This window comes from Manis pentadactyla, chromosome 9, assembly GCF_030020395.1.
Source record: "Manis pentadactyla isolate mManPen7 chromosome 9, mManPen7.hap1, whole genome shotgun sequence".
In the NCBI taxonomy this organism is placed as follows: domain Eukaryota; kingdom Metazoa; phylum Chordata; class Mammalia; order Pholidota; family Manidae; genus Manis; species Manis pentadactyla.
In genome coordinates, this window is record NC_080027.1 from 7,018,830 (window position 1) to 7,038,660 (window position 19,831).

The window sequence follows — 19,831 nt, forward strand, 5'->3', positions numbered from 1 at the left end:
AAGCAGAGAGAGAAAACCCTGCTCCTGGCCTTGGGGTTTGAGCTTCTGGAGCAAGCGGTGCCTAAGGCCATGCAGTCCCTGTCGTGTTTAATCCAGTTTGAGCTGGGAGTTCGGTTCTTTGCAGTGAAAAGCACGACACTCTTCTCCAGCCCAGGGAACGGGGGTCAGGGCTACCCCCAGTGAGGGAAGTCCGAGGAGAACTGGGCAGGCTGGGGGACTGCCTGGCGCTGGGAGTTCACAAAGGGCTTTCCCGTCCCAGATGGCTCCTCCTCTTGAAGTCACCAGCCTCATCAATGGGACTGTGGTTATGAAAAGCCTGCGAGGCGAGCAGCTCTGTGCAGCGTACCTAGTGTGGTGTGTGTGTGTGGTGTGTGTGTGTGTGTGTGTGTGTGTGTGTGTGTGTGTGTGTGGTGTGTGTGTGTGTGTGTGTGTGCTTTGACTAGAAAATGTGGTAAGTGGCACCTTGTCCCCAACTGTCGCATCCCCTCTCGGTAGGAGGATGGGCCCTCTCCACGGATGTTTGAGACTTGGCAGTGCCGCTGCAGAAAGGGCTGCCTCCCTGCCTGGTGCCCCTGGGCTCGGCTGTCCACTTCCTCTGGCCAGTGGAATGCAAGAGGATATCCTGCTTCTGAGAGGAAGCTCTGCAGTGCCCTGGAGTGTTGCCCTGAGCATGGCATGTCCCTCACCGGGTCTGCGCCTCAGCCGGAAACCTGGCACGAAGCACGTGGGACCGACTTACAGCTACCACGCAAAGCGTTTGAGATGCAAACCTTCCCTGCTGTGGGCCCCTGCGATGTGGGCGTGGCCTGCTGCCTCGGCAGAGCTTCCCAGGAACGCAGCTTTCACAGGCTGCGTGGCCATTGGGCTGATGCCGTCCCCTCCTACCTGCGCCCGGAAACCTGGCCCTGGCCAAGCCTGCAGAGAGAACATTTGGATTTGGGCGTGTAAATGCAACTATATGTACACTCTCTAGTCTAGGGCAGAGAGGGGAGACAAGAAACAAAAGCCTTGGGCTTTACAAAAATCAGAGGTGGTATAATTTACATACAATAAAATCCACCAGTTTAAGTATAGAATTCCACGAGTCTACAAAAGCACACAGGTGGGTGAGCGCTGCCTTTCCCAGGACACAGAGCACTTCCAGAAAGTCCCCTTGTGCGTGAAGCAGCCCTTCCCCATTTACGGGCAACAACTGATGGGCTTCTCTCTGCTGCAGGTAGGTTTGCCAGCCACACAAATGGAATCGTGTGCCACGTGCCCCCTTACGCGTCTTCTCCTTTTGCTCATCATGATAGCAGTGGGGTTGCATGAGGCCGTGTGTATCTACAGTTTGTTCCTTTTTATTGAAAACATACCCTACACTGTCTGTGTGTTCACGTGTTGATGACCAGTGGGGCTCTATCAGTTTCTGCTGCTATAGACTCTTGCATACAATTCTTCTTGTGGACATATGGTATCTTTTTTCTTGGGTAAATATGTAAGAGTGGAATGATTGGGTTATATAATAAAAGTACATTTAAATTTATATAAGAAACTGCCAACTTATTCCAAAGTGGTTGTACAATTTCACATGCCCCCACCCCAATCAATGTATAAGAATTCCAGATGTTCTGTATCCTTGCCAACACTTGGTAATGCCCATCTTTAATATGAACCAACTGTCGTGGGTGTGAAGTGGTGTCTTACTGTGGTTTTAATTTGCATTCCTGTGATTTCTGATGATGATGAGCAGCATTTCATGTGTTTATTGGCCAGTTAGACATCTTTTATAGAGTGTAAGTTCACATCCTGTGCCCATATTGTTACTGGGTCCTTTACCTTGTGATGAGTTGTAAGAGTCATGCATGTATTCTGAATTAAAATCTTTTGTCAGAGATGTGTATTGGAAACATTCTTTCTCAGTCTGTGATTTGCCTTTTCAGTTTTCCTTACCATGTTTTTTGAAGTTTCTTTACCAAATTTTGATGAGGTCAGTTTTTCACATTTTTAATTTTTATGGTTACACTTTTTGTGTCCTTGTGCTTCATTGGCCCATGAGTCATCCTGTGGTTCGTTTTTATTGACTGCATTCTTCTCAGCTGTGGGTCAGATCTTCCTGTTTTCCTTTTTTTTGTATTTACTAATTTTTTCGTGTGCACTGCACCCTGTGGGTGATGCACATGGGGACCCTCTATTCTCTTTCTCCCCCTGGAGAGTGTTAGTTTTTGGTAGTGGATAGCTCCACTTCTTTCTGCTCATCCTGAACTTGTCAGTACCAGATTTCATACTTTGTTGGTGGGTTTGGGGGAGCCCTTGGTGTTCTCAAAGCCCCCCAACTTGAGGAGATCCGCCTCCCACACTGTTCCCCATATCCCAACTTGCCTGAAGTGGTTGGAGGAGGCTGAAGTGGATCTTGCCTTGGGCTGTTGTCCTTATGTCTAAGGCGTGCCTTTTTTGTATAGAGCTGGATGTCCACAGGCTGGACCGCGTCCCGCCGGCTGGACTGTGTCCCCCTGGCACTGCTCAGCCTCTGAAATCGAATTCCATCCCCAACTCTGTAGCCCCTCATGGGTGTCACCTCCCAGCTTGGCCCCGGGCCTGCCTTCCCCGTGGCTCCCAGGGAAGCTGCTAGCGCCCCAGCTCCCTCCCTGGGAAACATCCACCACCAGCCCCCTGGCAGGGCTCCCTCGCTAGTCTCAGAGCCCATCCCAGAGGCTCTTGCCTCCGGGCCGCACCTTTGGGCTCTCACTCTGGGTTCTTGGAGCCCTGGTGGAGAGGTTCCCAGCAGCAGCGCACCCACCCCATCCCCATAAGCGGGCATCTACCCCCAGCTCCTTTCCCGTCCTCTCCATGCCACGGGATGCAGAGGCACCACCCGGTGGGTGCAGGACCGGGACAGTCACCGTTCCCCACACAGCGACACTGTGGCCCAGGGAGTGGCCCCACCCAAGCGGGGCCAAGGCCAACCCCTGGGCCCGGCGCCAGCCACTCTGCTCCTGGCTGCCCGTGGTCCCCAGCCCCGTGGGGCTCTTTGGTGCTGTGTATATACCTTTGGAGGCAGGCAAGCAGTATCGTTTCGTCCATCCATCCACTCACCTTGTGTGGGGGCAAAATCGGTTGAGTGTTGCCAGCCTGCCCCCAACGCCCCTGAAGGAGCTTCTGTCTCTACCCTCTGGATTTCTTCCCCTCCCTCTGCCCCCTGGAAGGACGTTTCTGTCCTGCTGCTGGCGGGGTCGGGCCTTCTGGGGTACAGATTCCAGAGGGAAGCGCGTCGGAGAAGGAGGAGGGTGGGAGGCAGAGGAGTGGGGGACCATCTTCAGGAGGGGCCGTGGCCGGAGCTGAGGCACGATGGTGCGCGGGCTGCGGGCACCCCACGCGGGGTCCGAGGACTGCAAGGAAACGCCTGGAGGAAATCGGTCGAGTTTCTGGACGGGGCCCACCCATTCATGCCCCCAGCGCTGCTGACTCCCTGACTCTCAGTACAGAGAGTCACCCTTGTCCCCAGGCTTCTTGGCCATGTGACCCATTTCTGGCCATTGAAACATAAGTAGAAGTCTTCTGGGAACTTCTCAGACTTTGTTTACTTCCTTGATTAAAAAAAAAGAAAAGAGAAGACAAACCCAACTGGCACTGCCCTTTCTCTTTCGCCTACCTTGAAGGTGGGGGGGATGCCCAGAGCTATGGCAACAAGGCAGCAACATGAGGCAGCAAGCAGGAGCGGCCCGCCAAGAGAACTTCAAAGATGCCAGCCGCTTGAGCCAATGGCGGCAGCATTCTTCTTGTGCAAGGAAAACTTTTCTGTGTAAGTCGAGGTTGGCTGGTTCTCTGTTCTTCATTACTGAAGGCGTTCCTAAGTGATACACAGATTGTGTGTGTGTGTTTGAGTGTGTGTCAACCACAACACTAGGACTGGACCATATGGGACGAGACCCAAACAGGATTGCAGTTTTCCAGAAGGATTTGCTGAGTGTCTGCTCTGTGAGAGGCCAGGGGGGACAGCCATCTGACCTCAAGTAGTCTTGTTGGGGAGCAGCAGGTATTGAACAAGCAATTTCGAGGGATATATGGGCCCCGAAGAAGAGAGAGACACAGGGGCCGTCAGTGCATATGGTCTATCCTGGAGGGCAGGGGTCAGCAAAAGGCTTCCTGAGGAAATGACACCGGAGTTTTGACCTTGTTACAGGTTGAACTGGGCCCCCAAATTCCTGTGCTGGAGTCCTTACCCCAGTATCTCAGAATGTGACCTTATTCGGACAAAGGGTCTTTATAGAGGCCGTCATGTTCAGGTGAGGTGCGTAGGGTGGGCCCTGATCCAGTGTGAGTGGTGTCCTTATAAACATGGGAAATTTGGACAGAGAGACACGCACAGAGGGAGAGCGCCATGTGAAGGTGAGCCCCACTGCAGGCTGGGGTACGAACCAGCTCTGCCCACTCCTGATCTCAGACCTCTGGCCTCCTGGACGGTAAAGCAATGCATTTCTGTTCTTTCAGCTGCCTGGGCTGGAGGACTTTGTTGAGGCTCCCACAGACCTGGAGGACGGACGGAAATGAACAAGAGGGGGAAGGGGAGGGGAAGCATTCCAGGCAGAGGAAGAGCATGTGCGAAGCCGAGGCAAGACAGAGCACGGGTTCTCTGGAGAAAGGGAAGGCAGGGCACGTGGCTGGAGCCGCAGCACACGGCAGGTGCCACGAGGCCAGAGGCAGGCAAGGGCCACGTCCGGCAGGCCTGGGTGCTCTGCCCAGGCAGTGGGGGAGCCGCAGGAGGGAGTCAAGTGGGGGTGCGGGCTTGCTCTGATATGCCCAGGCATGGCTCTTGACAGGAGTTAGAGGCTAAGTACAGAGAAGCAGAAGCTGGAAAGAGAGTCGCAAAGGGTCAGGAGGCAGCAAGAAACAGCCCCCCGTTTCGTGGCAGAGGAGCCAGGTTTCAGCCGCAGGGACCCCTGTGTAGGGCACACCCAGCCGTACAGCCCCCATGCTGTCATCTGAACAGCCAGGGCTGGTGCCCAGGCCCAGGGGCTGAGGCCGGGGGGAGCTGTGGCCTCCACTGGCAGCCGGTCCCCTGGCCTGGCCGAAGGCGCGATTAGCAGGTCCCTTTGAAGAGGCCGCCAGGCACAAACAGGGAAACCACCTAACAAGCACACCCGTCTGACGCCCTGAATTTAATAAGGGGGACTATTTCTCTCCTGGAGGTGGGATGAAACGCAGCAGCCAAAGAATTTTAATCACTCACATAAATAGTACACAGCCTGCATTTCTCCTCAGCCAGCTTTGATTTACTTTTGTATTTATTTGACTTTCCACCTTGGACGAGGCGTGCAAATCTGTGTGCGGGCCCAGCTGGGCAGCCCTCGGGTGTTCGCAGGGTGGCTTCATGGAAGGCCTGAGGCATCTGCCCATGTGGGCCCCCAGGCCCCTTCTGCAGACCAGCCTCATCCTCAGTGAGCAAGGACCTGGTGCCAGGCTTGGTACCAGCTGCTAGCTTCAGGCTTCACAGCAGCCCTGTACCTGGCAACTGCTGTCATCCCTGTGTTACGGGGGGGAGACTGAGGCTCTGGGAGGCCAAGCACCTGCAGACCCACACAGCTTCTCTGCCGGCCCAGCTCTGAGCCCCCAGCTGCCTTCTAACTCCGGGGGCATTTCCCAGGGAAGATCCTTGTTCTTCCCATGGAAAAAGGCAGAGGTGCTGGCCAGGATCAGTGCCGGACGTGTGACGGCTGTAGCAGCCCTCAGGCCTGGGGGCCACCCGGCCCCCTGCAGCGGCTCAGACCTGGCCCTGCGTGGGCCCCAGGGCCGGCTTCTCCCTCCCAGCTGTTATTCAAGGCCCCACCCCGAATCACTTGTGAGGTGTCGTTGGTTGAATGGTGACCTCCAGAGAGATGTCCATGTCTTAGTCTCCCAAACATGTGACGGTGACCTAATTTGGAAAAAGGGCCTGAGCAGATTTGATTAAGTGAGGGCTGGAGACGAGCATCTCCGGGATTATCTGAATGAGCCCTAAATCCAGTGACAAGTGTCCTGGTAAGAGACAGGCAGCAGGAGACTCCAGACAGCGTGAGCACTGAGGCAGAGGCCGGACTGCGCCACGAGCCCAGGGACTCCCGGAGCCCCAGAGGCCGGCGGAGGCCCGCAGGGCCCTGCCCCAGAGCCTCTGGCTGGAGCACCTCCCTGCTGACCCGCTGACACTTTGATTTCAGTCTCCTGGTCTCCAAATGGCGAGAGAGTGAGGTTCTGTCGCCTTAAACCACCTGGTGTGTGTGTGTTTATCGCAGCAGCTACAGGAAGCCCTGAGGAGGCCCTGGTGACCTGTGGGGTCCCCAGAGCCCTGGTTCCGGGGGGCAGGCTGGCCGGTGAATGGCTCCCTCTGACCGACCTGGTGCTCCTCGTGTGGGGATGGAGTGGGCCTGGGGCAGGACAGCCCCGACACACAGATTTAGGTGACCCCACGCACAGAACGCATTCCTCCAGGGCTCCACCCACCCCGGGCAGCCCCCTCTGGGCTCTCCGACTCTGTCTCACTGAGGGTACATTTCACTTTACCGTCCCTCAAGCTGGGCCTTCGTTGTCTCATTTTATGGACAAGGTGATGTGGGGTGCGGTGGGGTTGGGGGGGACTGCAGCAAGGTTCTGGTCACAGCGCGCAGGCCCCAGAGGGGCTCTTATGGAAGCAGCCCTACTGCCCCAGAGATCGGGAGTCACCTGGGGCATGGAGCCCTGGGGCTGGGCCCCCCTCTGCAGAGTGCCCCCCAATCCCACCAGGGGGCCACACTGAGACGGAGCAGGGCAGGGCTCCAGGATCTGGTCTCCCGAGTCCCAGCACCCCCAAGCCTGGGCCTGCACCGATGCTCTGCACCAGCCTGCCGCCCATTCCAGGAGTGGCCCCAGAGCACACCCGAGGAGCCTTCCTGCTCAAGGGGTTCCTTAGGGCATGAGCCCAGAGAAGACAGGCTGCTGGTGAGGCGGGGGGCCAGGGAGGCCAGGGCGCACACCTGTCAGCTGCTCTTCCCCCAGGGATGGGAATTCCCAGGCTCATGCCCCAAGCAGGTGCTAGTGCCGGCAGCTAGAGGGTGATCCCCTGGGTGCCACCCCACCCCCACCCCCCACCAAAGAGATGCAGGAGCTGCTGTGAGACATGGTCAGGGGCTGGAGCCTGGCATTGTCCATGTCACCAGCCCCAGCTGGAGGCCTCCACACCCACTGTGCCTGCAGGACAGCCGGGGTGGGGACCCCAGGCACCCACCTCACTACAGTAGCACCTATGGGAAAGTGGGTTTTGATGAGGAAACAGGCACAGCAATGTTTTGGGTGGACTGCCCAGAGCCCCCCGGCCAGCACAGGGCCTAGCAGGGCTCAGACCTGCCCCACTGCCCACTCTCCGGGGCCCTGGCCCCTGGTGGGCAGCAGCTGCCACCCCAGGCAAGTGCCCACAAGCACGTGTCTCCAGCTGCCGTGGCAGGGCCACAGCCCCATTTTACAGTCAAGGGCTGAGTTCTGGCCCCCTGCCCTCCCGCTGCTTAGGACCGGGGCTTGGGGCCTCCGGCCTGCACAGTGCGGCAGGGCAGGGTGGTGGGCCTGCTCCGGAGGGCCTGGCTGGGGAGGCCGCGGGGCGGGTGGTAAGTGTGAGGGCTCGGCTCCAGGCACCCGGGCTCCCGGGCCCATCAATCCGGCCGTGGCCTCTTGCCAGCCTTACTTGCTAAACATAAACCCGTTTGATCACCTTCCCACCCCAAAAGGTACAAACAGCAATTTCAGGCTTCCAAGACCCCCTCAGGCAAGGGCAAGCTTGCTAAAGGGCCACAGGCAGGCCGCGCAGCAGTGTGGTCCCTGCGCCTCAGATCTCGGGGAGGCGGAGCAGCAGCCCAGCCAAGGTGACTCACTCATCACGCACTGGCCTGTTCATTCGTTCATTCATCGTGCACCCAGTTAGCACCCTCTGGGTCCTGGCACCTCACTGGGACCCGAGTCTGCAGGGATGCCAGCAGGGGAGGCAGAAGCAAGGCCATGAGTGACCTGTGAGGTGACCATGCAGGGGGCATGTCCCAGGCGTCCTCCAGGGAGTGGCCTGGCCCACGGTCCTGGAAATGCCTCCTGATGGAAGAATGTGCCGACAGGGTGGCTGGGAGTGGCTCGGGCAGCGGAAGGGCTGACCTCATTGGGAAATGGGGTCTTTACAGAAGGCAGCCAGTTAAAGCGAGGTCATAGATTGGGCCCTGATCCTGCAGGACAGGTGTCCTGGCACGAAGAGGCAGTTTGATGCAGACCCGGACCCAGTGCAGGAGAGGGGCTCAGAGAGACCATGCTGCGGACCCTGGATCTCGGGCTCCCAGCGCCCAGGGCCCAGATGACAAGCATTGGTGCTTGAAGCCCCCATCTCTCGGGCTCCGCTGCAGCGGCCCTGCAGTGTGCTCCCTGGGGACTTCCTTGTGCTCAAACTGGCAGGCCTTGGGGGCCGGGGAGACGGCAGCTACCTGCTGAGGAGGGCTGTGTAGGTCGCTCTGTTCACTTCCAAATGCAGTGGGGTCACTGCAGGATTGATTTGGGGAGCAGCAGAGAGTGCTCAGGGGATGGGTTACATGATCAAATATGCATTTTAAAGGTTTATTACCTTGTTATTTTGAAGTATAGCTTAGAGTAAATGTAAACGTACTGCTCAGTGAAGTTTCAACTCAGTTTTATTGAGGTATAGCAGATGTACAATGGTCTCTCCATGTTTAAAGTGGACAATTCCATGAATTCGGCACATAGGAACATACGTGGCCCAGCAAGTTTATGAACATACCCGTCACCCCAGGCTTCCTTGTGCCCCTGTAATCCACCTCTCCCTCCACCCTTGTCCCCAGGTGACCACTGACCTGCTTTCCTTCACTATAGATTCGTTGGCATTGTCTGTAATTTTATGTAAATAGAATCACCAAGTACATACTCTTTTCTGGGGAGTGTGAGGTCTGGCTTCTTTCACTTAGCATGATTATTTGAAATCCATCCATGCTGGAGCAGGTATCAGCAACTCACCCCCTTTTCTCTGCCAAGTAGTATTCCCTTGTGTGTGCGCATTGTGGTCTGCTATTCACTCACCTATGCACAGACATTTCGGTTGCTTCCATTTTTAGGCTATTACAGATAAAGCTGCTATGAACTCATGCACAAATCTTTGTGTGAACATAGATCTCCATTTCTCATGAGTGGAATACTTGGGTCACACGATTTATGTGTTTAACTTTTGAAGGATCAAACTTTTCTCCAAAGTGGTTGTACCATGTTAAACTCCCACCAGCGTCTCGAGAGCGCCAGTCGTTTTATATCCACGCCTAAGCTTGGCGTGCTCGGTCCTTTTTGATTTTAGTCATCCTGATGGGTGCATCACGTTACCTCACTGTCCAGAGTTCAATCCACATTTCTATAATGGCTAATGATGTTGAAGGTTTTTTCATGCAGCCTCGTGTCTGTCTTTTTTGATGAAAAATTTGTTCGAATCTTTTGCCCACTTTTAATGGCCTATTTTCCCAGGGTTCTTAAAAATACTTACATATTCAGGGTATGGCCCCTCTGTCTGCTTTGTGTTTTGTGACTGCTATACCCTACTCTACCCTTGGCCCTTTTGTTTTCATACTGCTGTCTTTCAAAGAGCAAGAGGTTTTCATTTGAAGATTAATTTATCAATTTTTCCCTTTCATGGTTTATGTTTTTAAAAATATCTATCTAGGAAACCTTATGCTACACCGAGGTCACAAAGATTCTCTCCTTTGTTTTACCTAGAAGTTGTATAATTTTCAGTAAGGGTTGATATTCATTCTTTTACCCATTTGGAAATCCAGTTGACCCAAACCATTTTTTGAAGACTTACTTTTTCCTTCCTCTGGATTGCCTTGGTACCTTTAAAAAATCAGCCATTTGTACATGTGGGTCAGTCTCTGGACTCCATTCTGTTCTACTGATCAGTGGGTCTGTCCTGACACCAAAAGCTGTCTCAGGTACCATAGCTTTTCAACTAAGTTTTGAAGTCAGATAAATTCTCCAATTTTGTTATATCCTTTCATTAAATATTTTTGATCATTCTAGATGTTTGCTTTTCTTTGTCAATTTTAGAATTAGCTCATCATTTTTTCTTGCGATTTTGTTGAACATAGAGATAAATTCGAGACCATCTTAATATTGAGTCTTCCTATCTATCAACCTGGTATTTCTCTTCATTTATTTAGGTCTTTTTTTCCTGAAGATTTTATATATGTATACATTGCAAAACAATCACCACAGTAAATCTAGTTAATATTCATCACCTTACATAGTTAGAAAAGTTTTTTTTCTTATGATGCAAATTTTTAATATTGACTCTCTTAGCAACTTCCGATAGGTAATACAGTATCATTAAACATAGTTGCCATGCTATACATTACAATCCTAGGACTTACTTTATAACTGGAAGTTTGTACCTTTTGACCCCCTTCACCATTTCGCCCACCCCCCACCGCTGCCTCTGTATCTATGGGCTTGGTTTTTTGGTTATGATATTACTGTCTTTCTTTTAGATTGCACATATAAGTGAAGTCCTTTGGTATTTGACTTACTGAACTAATGCCCTTGAAGTCTATTCATGCCGCAAATGGCAGGATTTCATTATTTTTTTATGGCTGAGTAATATAGATATAGATATCGATAGATGAGATAGATAGATAGATGATAGATAGATAGATAGATAGATAGATAGATAGATAGATAGATAGATAGACTGATCGACCTCACGTTTTGATTACCCATTCATCCATGATGGACACTTAGGTTGTTCAGTTTCTCTTTCTTTTGCATGTAGCTGCCCAGCTTACCCAACACCATTTATTTAAAAGGCTGTCTTTTCTCCATGGTATATTCTTAAGTCCTTTGCCGTAAATTCATTGACCATATGGCATGGGTTTATTTCTGGGCTCTCAATTCTGTTGGGCCTTCTTAACTTTCTCTCAATGGTGTTTTGTAATTTTCAGTGTAAAGTATTGGTTGCCATTTGTTAGATTATTCCTAAGGTTTTGCTTTTGTTTTTATTGTGCTGTTCTAAATGGATTAAAAACTTTTCCAACACTTTGCTGCTGCTTGTATAAGACTATGATTGATTTGGTATATTGATCTTGCTAAGTTCACTTATTAGTTTTAATGGTCGTTTTGTAGGTTCCCTGGGATTTTTTACAGAAATAATCATATTAGCTGCAAATAGGAACAGTTTTATTTCTTCAATTCCAATTTTTCAACCCTTTATAAAAGGTTTTCCTCCCTTATTGCAATGGTTATAATTGTTAGTACAATACTGCGTTAATGTAGTGAAAGTGGCACTTTTAGCTTTTCCTTGCTCTTAAGGAAAACAAATTTTAGGCTCACGATTAATATTGTCTTTACTTTTTTTGTACATGCTTTTTATCAGTTTGAAGACTTTCTCTACTAGACTAATTTGCTGAAATTGTTTTATCATGCATGGGTGTCAAATTTGATCAGATGATTTTTCTGCATTTTAAAATGCATGAGGTTTATCTCCATTATGTGGTTAATATTATGAATTACATTGATTTTCAAATATTCAGCCAACTTTGCATTCCTAGCTTAAACTCTACTTAGTCCTGATATACTATTATTTTTATATATTGTGGGGTTTGACTTGCTAATATTTTTAAAGGAGTTTTATGTCTATATTCACGAGGAGTGCTTGTCTACAATTTTCTTTGTAAAAATATCTTTGTCAAGGTTTTGTTAGGGTTGTGAGGACCTTGTAAAGTGAGCTGGGCAGCGTTTCCTCCTCCATCTTCTGAAAAAAATTTATGTAAGATTGTTTTATTTCTTCCTTGATTATTTGATAAATTAATGAGTAAAACCATCTAGCTCTGAATTTTCTTTTCTGGAAGGGTTGTTTTTTTAATACAATGAATTAACTTTCTTTAAAAGATGTGGGCTATTTAAATTTTGTTCCTTCTTGTATCAATTTAAGTTTGATTTTTCCACAAATGTGTCCATTTCATTTATGTTGTCGAATTTGTTGGTGTGAAGATGTTTGAGACCCTTTCACAGGCTTTGTGGTAATAATATTCCTTCAGTTCTGAGCAGTCGAGCTGGGTGTTTATCAATTTTGTTGATCTCTAAGAACCAGCTTTTGGCTTGTTTTTTTCCCTCTTTGGTCTGCTTCCTACTTCATTGGTTTCTGTTCGTTTTGTTATTCCTCCCTTCACTGTGTGCCTTTATTTTGCTCCTCCTTTTCCAGCATCCCAGCATGGATCCCTGGTTAATTGATTTTATATTGATCTTGTTTTCAAATACAAGTATTTAAAGTTCTAAGTACGCCTCTAGCCCTGCTTTTGCTGCATCCCACAGATTTTGGTGTGATGTATTTCCATTATCGTTGAATTCAAATTATTTTCGATTTCCCTTGTAATTTTATCTTTAATTCATGAATCATATGTAGATTCACAAATCATTTATAGGTACTTGGGATTTTCCTAGATGTCCTGTTACTAATTTTGAATTTGATTCTGTTGTTGTCGAGAACATACTCTGTGTGATTTCTATCCTTTCAAATTTACTGAGACTCATTTTAGGGGCCAGGACATGGCCTATCTTGACAAATGTGCACTTGAGAAGAATGTGTTTTCTGCAGTTGCTCTGTGTGTGTTCTGAAAATGGCAATTAGATCAAAGTGACTAATAGTGTTTGTACCTTCCATGTCTTTACTGATTTTTTTTGTATGTTTGCCCTATTGATTGATGGGGAGGGGTGTTAAAAATGTCCTTTTATGGTTGTGAAATTGTTTATTTCTTCCCTTTATCCTGTCAATTTTGCTTCATATGTTTTGAGGCTTTATTGTTAAGCACACAGAAATTTGTAATTTTATATCTCCCTGGTTAATCATCCTTTCTATTACAATAAAATGTCTCTCTTTATCTCTGACAATCCTCTGTCCTTAAGTTTGCTGTGAATAGAACCTTAATTGATATTAATATGACCACCCAGCCACCTATGCCTGTCATTTTCATAGTGTATACTTTTTGATTTATTTACTTTCAACCTATCTGTATCTTTGTATTTAAAATGAATCTCTTGGAGGTAGAACATAATTGGGTCTTGCTTTTTTGTGTGTGTGTGTGAGGGCATCTCTCATATTTATTGATCAAATGGTTGTTAACAACAATAAAATTCTGTATAGGGGACTCAATGCTCAATGCACAATCATTAATCCACCAATTGGGTCTTGCTTTTTAAAAATCCATTCTGTCAATCTCTTACTTTTAATTAGAAATTTTAGAACATTAACACTTAATATTATTCTTTTTTTCTTTTGTTCCTTTGTTCTCCCTGCCCTGCCTGCTTTTGGATTATTTGAATTTTTTTTAGTATTCCATTTTAATTTACCTGTATGCTTTCTGGCGATATTTCTTTTTGTGTGTGTGTTTACTCTAAAATTATAGTATATGTACCTGACCCTTTTCAGGATAATTAGAATTACTATTGTGTTACTTCATGTAAATTACAGAAATCTTTCAATCACAGAAGTCCCTTTCCACCAACCACTTTTTTATTTATAATTGTCATACGCAGAAACCTCCATCAATGTTATAATTTTTGCTTTAAACATTCACCTGTATTTTAAAGAACTTAAGAGGAAAAAGACATCTTCAGTGGATAAAGAATTCTGGGTTTACAGAAATTTTTTCCCCTTCCAGCATGTGAAATACAGCTGACCCTTGAACAATATGGGTTTGAACTGTGGGGGTTCACGTACATGGATTTTTTTTTCAATACATACATTGGGAAATTTTTGGAAATTTGAAACAATTTGGAAAACATTTTCTTTTCTAAGCTTACTTTATTGTAACAATACAGTACCTAATATATATAACATGCAAAATATGTTTAATCAGCTGTTTATGTTATTGATAAGGCTTCTGGTCCACAGTAGTTAAGTTTTTGGGGAGTCACAAGTTACATACAGACTTTTGACTTTGCAGGGGATCAGCACCCCAATGCCATGTTGTTCAAGGGTCCACTGCTTATTGTTTCCCTGTTTTCTGGACTCTTTTCTAATATGAAATCTGAGGTCATTAGAATTGCTCTTCCCTGTATCCTCTGTGCCATTCTTCTCTCTCACTTCTAAGATTTTTTTCTTTATTTTTGTTTTCTGTCTATGTGTTTATGATGTGTCTGTGTGTGGTTTCTTTGAACTAATCACGTAGGCAGTTCTCCAAGCTCTTAAATCCATAACTCTATGTCTTTTGCTAACTATGGGAGGCCTTAGGTTGTCATTTCTTCAAAGATTTTTTCTACTCCCATCTCTGTTCTCTCCTCTGAAGTCACAGCAGGTGAGACCTTTTGGTCTGGCACTGCAGATGCCTGATGACCTGACCAGTCTTTTTCCTCTGTGTTTTGCAGACTGGATCACTTTTATTGATCTACAAGTTCTCTGACTTTCACCTTTATCATCTCCCTTGTGCTACTGAGCCCATTCCGTGGTTTTTAAATTGTTCAGGTATTTTTTTGTTATTTCCAGCATTTCAATATCTTCTTTAATACCTTCTCTACCAAGATACCTTATCTTGTCATTCATCTCAGATGTGTTTTTCTTCAACTCAGAGTTGTCAAAACCACTTTAAATGCTTTGTCTGATGCCTCCAATGTTTGAGTCATCCTGGTGTTCACATCTGTAGGTTGTTTCATTCCTTGAGAATGGGTGAGACTGTCCTGCCTCTTTGCCCCATCATGTTGGATTGCATGATGGGCAATGTGAGCACTATGCTGTGCAGTCTCAGGCTTCTGCTGGAATCCTCTGAGGAATGTTGTTCTGTTTTATCAGCCGGTGAACCCAGTGGTGTGCAGACCGTAAGATCTGACTTCTGTGGGGATTCACGTCTCAGCTCAGCATTCAGTTCACCACCTGGCCGCTTTGGACCCATTCTGCATATGAGCGGCTCAGGGCTTGGCCAAAACTGTGGGTTCTGCACATGGCTAGAGGAGCCTCTTATAGCCCTCTCCCCTCTGGGATTCTCCCCTCACACTCTAGCCAGGATGCTGTGCGGTTTCTGGCATAGTTGCAGCCTCCCCACTGAACTGATCTGAGACTGGGGTCCAGCCTTGGGGCTAAGTTATGAAGCAAAATAAAAAGAAGGAAAACTCATCGCCCATGCTGGTCTCTGCTGTATGTTTCGACCACCTTCCCAATTTGTATTTGGTTCAGGAAATGTAATTGTAATCAGTCAGGGGATGATGTAGGGGGCTCACACCACCACAGGGGACCAGGATCCCTGATGAGATTTACATATGCATGCGTGCACATCCTCAGCACCTCGGTCGGTATATGGAGTATCACTAATTCCTCTGGGAGCCCCCCTCCATAGCAGCATCCATGCCCCCAAGGTGACCATTGTTGTGGCTTATTAACCATCTGTTAGTTTGGCTGGTTCCTGAGGGTTATATACACAGGGCCAGGCAGTATGTGCTTTTAAATATCTGGCTGCTTCTTTTTTAACATAATTACTGTGAGGTGCATCGATGGTCTTACCTGTAGAGGCAGCTGGTTATTCTCACTGCTGGTGACGGCACCTTGTAGGTATACATACCACACTACCTATTCCACTTCTGATGGACCCCTGGGCACTCTCCAGTTTAGGACGCTGGGCTGGGCATCGCAGGAGGCAGCACAGAGTAGCTACAGTCTTGTCTCCCGGAGTCTCACAGGGTGTGGCTCACATTCTGGCTCTGCCACAAACCCACTGTGTGACCTTAGGCAGGTCACTTGCCCTCCGTGAGCTGGTTTCCTCGTCTGTGAAGTGAGGAGCATGACAACAGTGCTTATTTACAGGGTTGTCATGACAATCAGGAAGAGGCACATGAAATCACCTGGCCGGCTGCCTGATAGAGCAGGTGATCAATAAATGGCAGTAGCAAAATTATTATTGGTGGGAGGAGACAGCAATTATGAGTGTCAGCTCTGGAATCTGATCTGGATTCAAATGTCAGGTTCAGTGAGGCAAATGTTATTAGACATCAGTATGGGGCTGAGCAGGCAGCTCATGATTCATTACCATTATTAGTTGTCAGATACTTTAAGTTCCTTTAGGACGTTCCCACCAGTAGGTCTGTCATGTCACCAAGAGAAGACGATTCTCAGAGAAGGGCAGCCAGGCGCTCAGGTCACAGAGCAGCAGCGTGGGTCCTGGCAGAGCCCTGCTCACTCCACACTGCCCTCCGGGTGGGGGCACCCCCACCCCCTGCAGCCTCCCTGAGTACCAGAGTAGGGGCCTGTGGGGGCCACCACCCGCCTTAGCCCCCCCTCGCCCCTCTGGCCAACCAGAGGACATGAAGCCCTCTCTCTAGGGTCTGTTGTGCAGGCCTGCAGGGCTCACAAGGGTCCCCAAGCCTGTGTGCCCCTGGGTCAGCCAGGGGTCCTTTCAAGGCTACCGCTAGGTGTGCAGGGCATGCACTGAACAGCTGAGGGGCACCATTCGCTCCGCAGTCTTGGGCGCTGCACTGCCCTGGAGCTCCTGGGCCTCGTCCGCTGTGCCCACACCTCCAGCTTGCCCTGGTCTCCCTAGCACTGTGGGCCCTGCCACCTTGGGGCATCCAGGCAGTCTGTAGCGGAGGGTGATCAGCTGATCAGCTGGTCTGCAAATGCCCAGAGCCTCGGGAGGGCCCAGCTGAGGGGCCCAAGGGCACATGGAGTGCCGGTCCCCTCCAGGGAGAGGCTCCAAGTGGAGAAGGCCCATCTGGGGTTGCTCTCTGCCCTCTGGGCCTGCATTTGCTCTTCGCACATGGGCCTTAGTGAAGGTGTCTTCCCCTCTCTGTGCCTCAGTTTCCTCATGTGTAAAGTGGGGATAACGGCAGTGCCTGCCTCACAGGGTCCACGGGGGCACTGAGTCAGGCAGCGAGGTCGCCCTGGCCCATGGTCACGCCCTGGGGGCCCAGGTGGGGCAGGGCTCCCAGAGGAGTCCGGCAGCCTCGTGGGCCTTTGAGAGGTGCCGAAGGCCTACGGTCCACATACCAACCGCCACCCACACAGGCCGATGTCCCTTCCAGCGTCACATGGGGCTAAGGTCACCTGGATTCACAGAGAGGGGCTGGTGAGCTGGGGGTGGGGAGCAGGACAGAGTTCCCGACAGGTGGGCCTAGGCCGCTCCCCTCAAAAAGGCCCCCTGGCTGCTCCAGATCAGGCCCAGCCTCTGTCACGGGCATGGGAGAGAGTTGAGGGCTTTCTGGCCCCCCAGCACGTAACCCAGGGCCACAGGGGTAGAGGCTTGGGGCTGAGATGGGGGAGGCAGGGCTGGTGGGCAGGTCTGACATCCCCAGGTTGGGCCCAGAGGGATTAGGAGGTGAATTTCAGGGTAGTGGGGGGTGGGGGTCTCGATACCTCTTTCTGTCCTGACCCCTCTGCTCTTTCTGAGCCTGACTGGCATTCAGTGAGTACCCATGGACCAGATATTTGCCCCTGCAAAGTGGCAGTTGTCACCTGCAGGTTGCTGATGAGCAAAGGCAGGCTTGGAGGTGCCCAGGCTCACGTGCAGGGCTGCCCAGCCTGCAGATGGTGGAGACAACCAAGTTCAGGCTGCTCTGACTCCTTCTCCCCACCACTGCCTCTGGTCTTGGTGCAAAAATAAGCCTACTTGCTTAAATGTAGAGTTGCCAGAGGACGCAGCAATTCCACCCTGAGGTAGGTACCCAAGAGCACTGAAAGCACAGGCCCACACAGCCTGTACGTGGGGGTGCACAGCTCCATGGTGCACGAATGCCGAAAAGTGGGGACTGCCAATACGCCCACCAAACGGCACGTGGATGCACAACGTGCTCCATCTGCACAAGGGAATATTGCCCAGCCCTGAAGAGGAATGAGGCCCTGACACGCTACCACATGGATGAACTGCAAAAACATTCTGAGTGAAAGAAGCCAGACACAAAGGACCCCATATCGTGATTCCAAGGATAAGAAATGCCCGGAACAGGCAAATTGGTGGAGACAGAAATACATTAGTGGTTACAAGTGGGTGGGAGTGTGTGTAATTGGAATGGGGGACTTTGAGGGTGGCTAAGGGGGGTGGGGCTTCTGTGGGGGTAATAAATATGTTCTAACATTATGACGATGGACACACAACTCTGAGTATACTGAATATGCTAAAAACCACAGAATCCAGATGGATAAATTGTAAGGTATGTGAATTACATCTCTCTATCAATCTGTTAAAGATAAAGGATCAATATGGAAAGTACACAACCAGTGTCCTACCCCTTGTAGGTAAGTGAATAAAGGAATCAATAAAAGATAACAAATGAATCAAGGTCACACAGAGAAGTGCCCAGTGCAGCACCCTGCACCTCAAACGTGCAAGAAATGTTGGTTTCCTTCCTCATTCTGTGCCTCCCAAAGCTCCCACCAGGGTCAGTCTCTGGGGTTCTCAGGCTAAGCCAGTTAGCTGCCCTGGGCAAGGTCCTGGGCTGGGCGCGGAGGGCCCAGAGCCACCCAGGACACGGGGTGCAGCAGCCTGTTGCACGCTCACTTTGCTGGCAAGACCCCTCAGCAACCATCTGCAGAGTTACACATCCAGAGGTGGGTGCATGGTGACAGAAATGTGAGGGCACCGCCGCGGAGCGCTGGGTGGTTCTGTGCCAGACTGTCTACAGCTGCGTAACAAAGAGACCTGAAAACAAAAGAGACCTGATCTCTCAATTAATTTCTCACACAAAAGCCCGGATGGGCAGCCCGGGGCTCCTTCTGTGTTTCTGCTCAGCCACCCTTCCGGCTCGGGTCCCCGGTGGGGAAGGAGGCAGGGCAGATGTGCCTCTTCATGTAGGTTTGCTCAGAACTTATTGGCGGCCACAGCTTGTTGCAAGGTAGTCTGGGAAATAGAGTGCTCGGTCGGGAGGCTGTGAGCCCAGCTCGGCAATCTGTTACTTGTGGAGCAATGGGAAGGAGGGAAGGAGTATTGGCCACAGGCATGTAGCCAATAAACCTTGGGACCCTCCGTTTCCTTATTTGTGAGATGAGGGTAAGAGCTCCGGGGGTTGCTGGGAGATTAAAGGACTGGGCACAGGACGCCCTCGAGAGATGGGGACAGACAGCCTCACTGTTCTCCGCCCCGAGGACCCCCGGCTGGGGCCCTGCCGAGAGCGGGTTGTCACTGTCCCACGGCAATGGCCTGAGGACAGCAGAACCCTCTGGGCGCCCAGACTCGGCCTCTGCCGCCCTCCCCTGGGGGCGGACTGGCTCCTGAGCGAGGCCTCAGGGCTGCCCCTGCTCGAGGTTCAGCCGAGCTCTTGCGGGCACTGCCCTGTCCTGGAGGTTGACTCAGCATGCCCAGTGGAGCCGGCTCTTCCCTCTGCTCAGGCCCCACATCCACTGGTCAGCCAGACGCTCAATACGTTCTGTTTTGAAAGAAAACAAACTCTTTGGAAACTACAGCTGGGAGCACAGACCGCAAGTCTCGCCCCCTCCTTTGGGGGCTGGCGGACATCACAGGCGTTTCAGGGAAAACTGGCCAGTGAGGCCACATGTGGGCTGGCCGCCCCTCACCTGGGAGGCGGCAGGGTGGGCAGTTAGCCTGAGGGCAACAGGGAGCCATGGAGGGGTGGAGAGGGAGAGTGTCTGGGCAGACGAGCATTTCAGGAAGCTCAGCAGAAGGATGCTGCAGTTGAACTAGAGGCCAGAAGGGGTGACACACATGAGTGACATCCCAAAGCAGGACTCCATGGATCTAGTGGCACTTGGGCCCAGAGGGTCCCTAGGTCACGCCCAAGGCTCCGGAAAGCTGGCTCAGTCTGAGGTCTCTGGGCAGGAGCAGGGGGCCGCTGTTTGGGAGGCGGGGGGCCCCAGCAGGGTGGAGGGTTTGGGGCGGGCCTGCGAGGG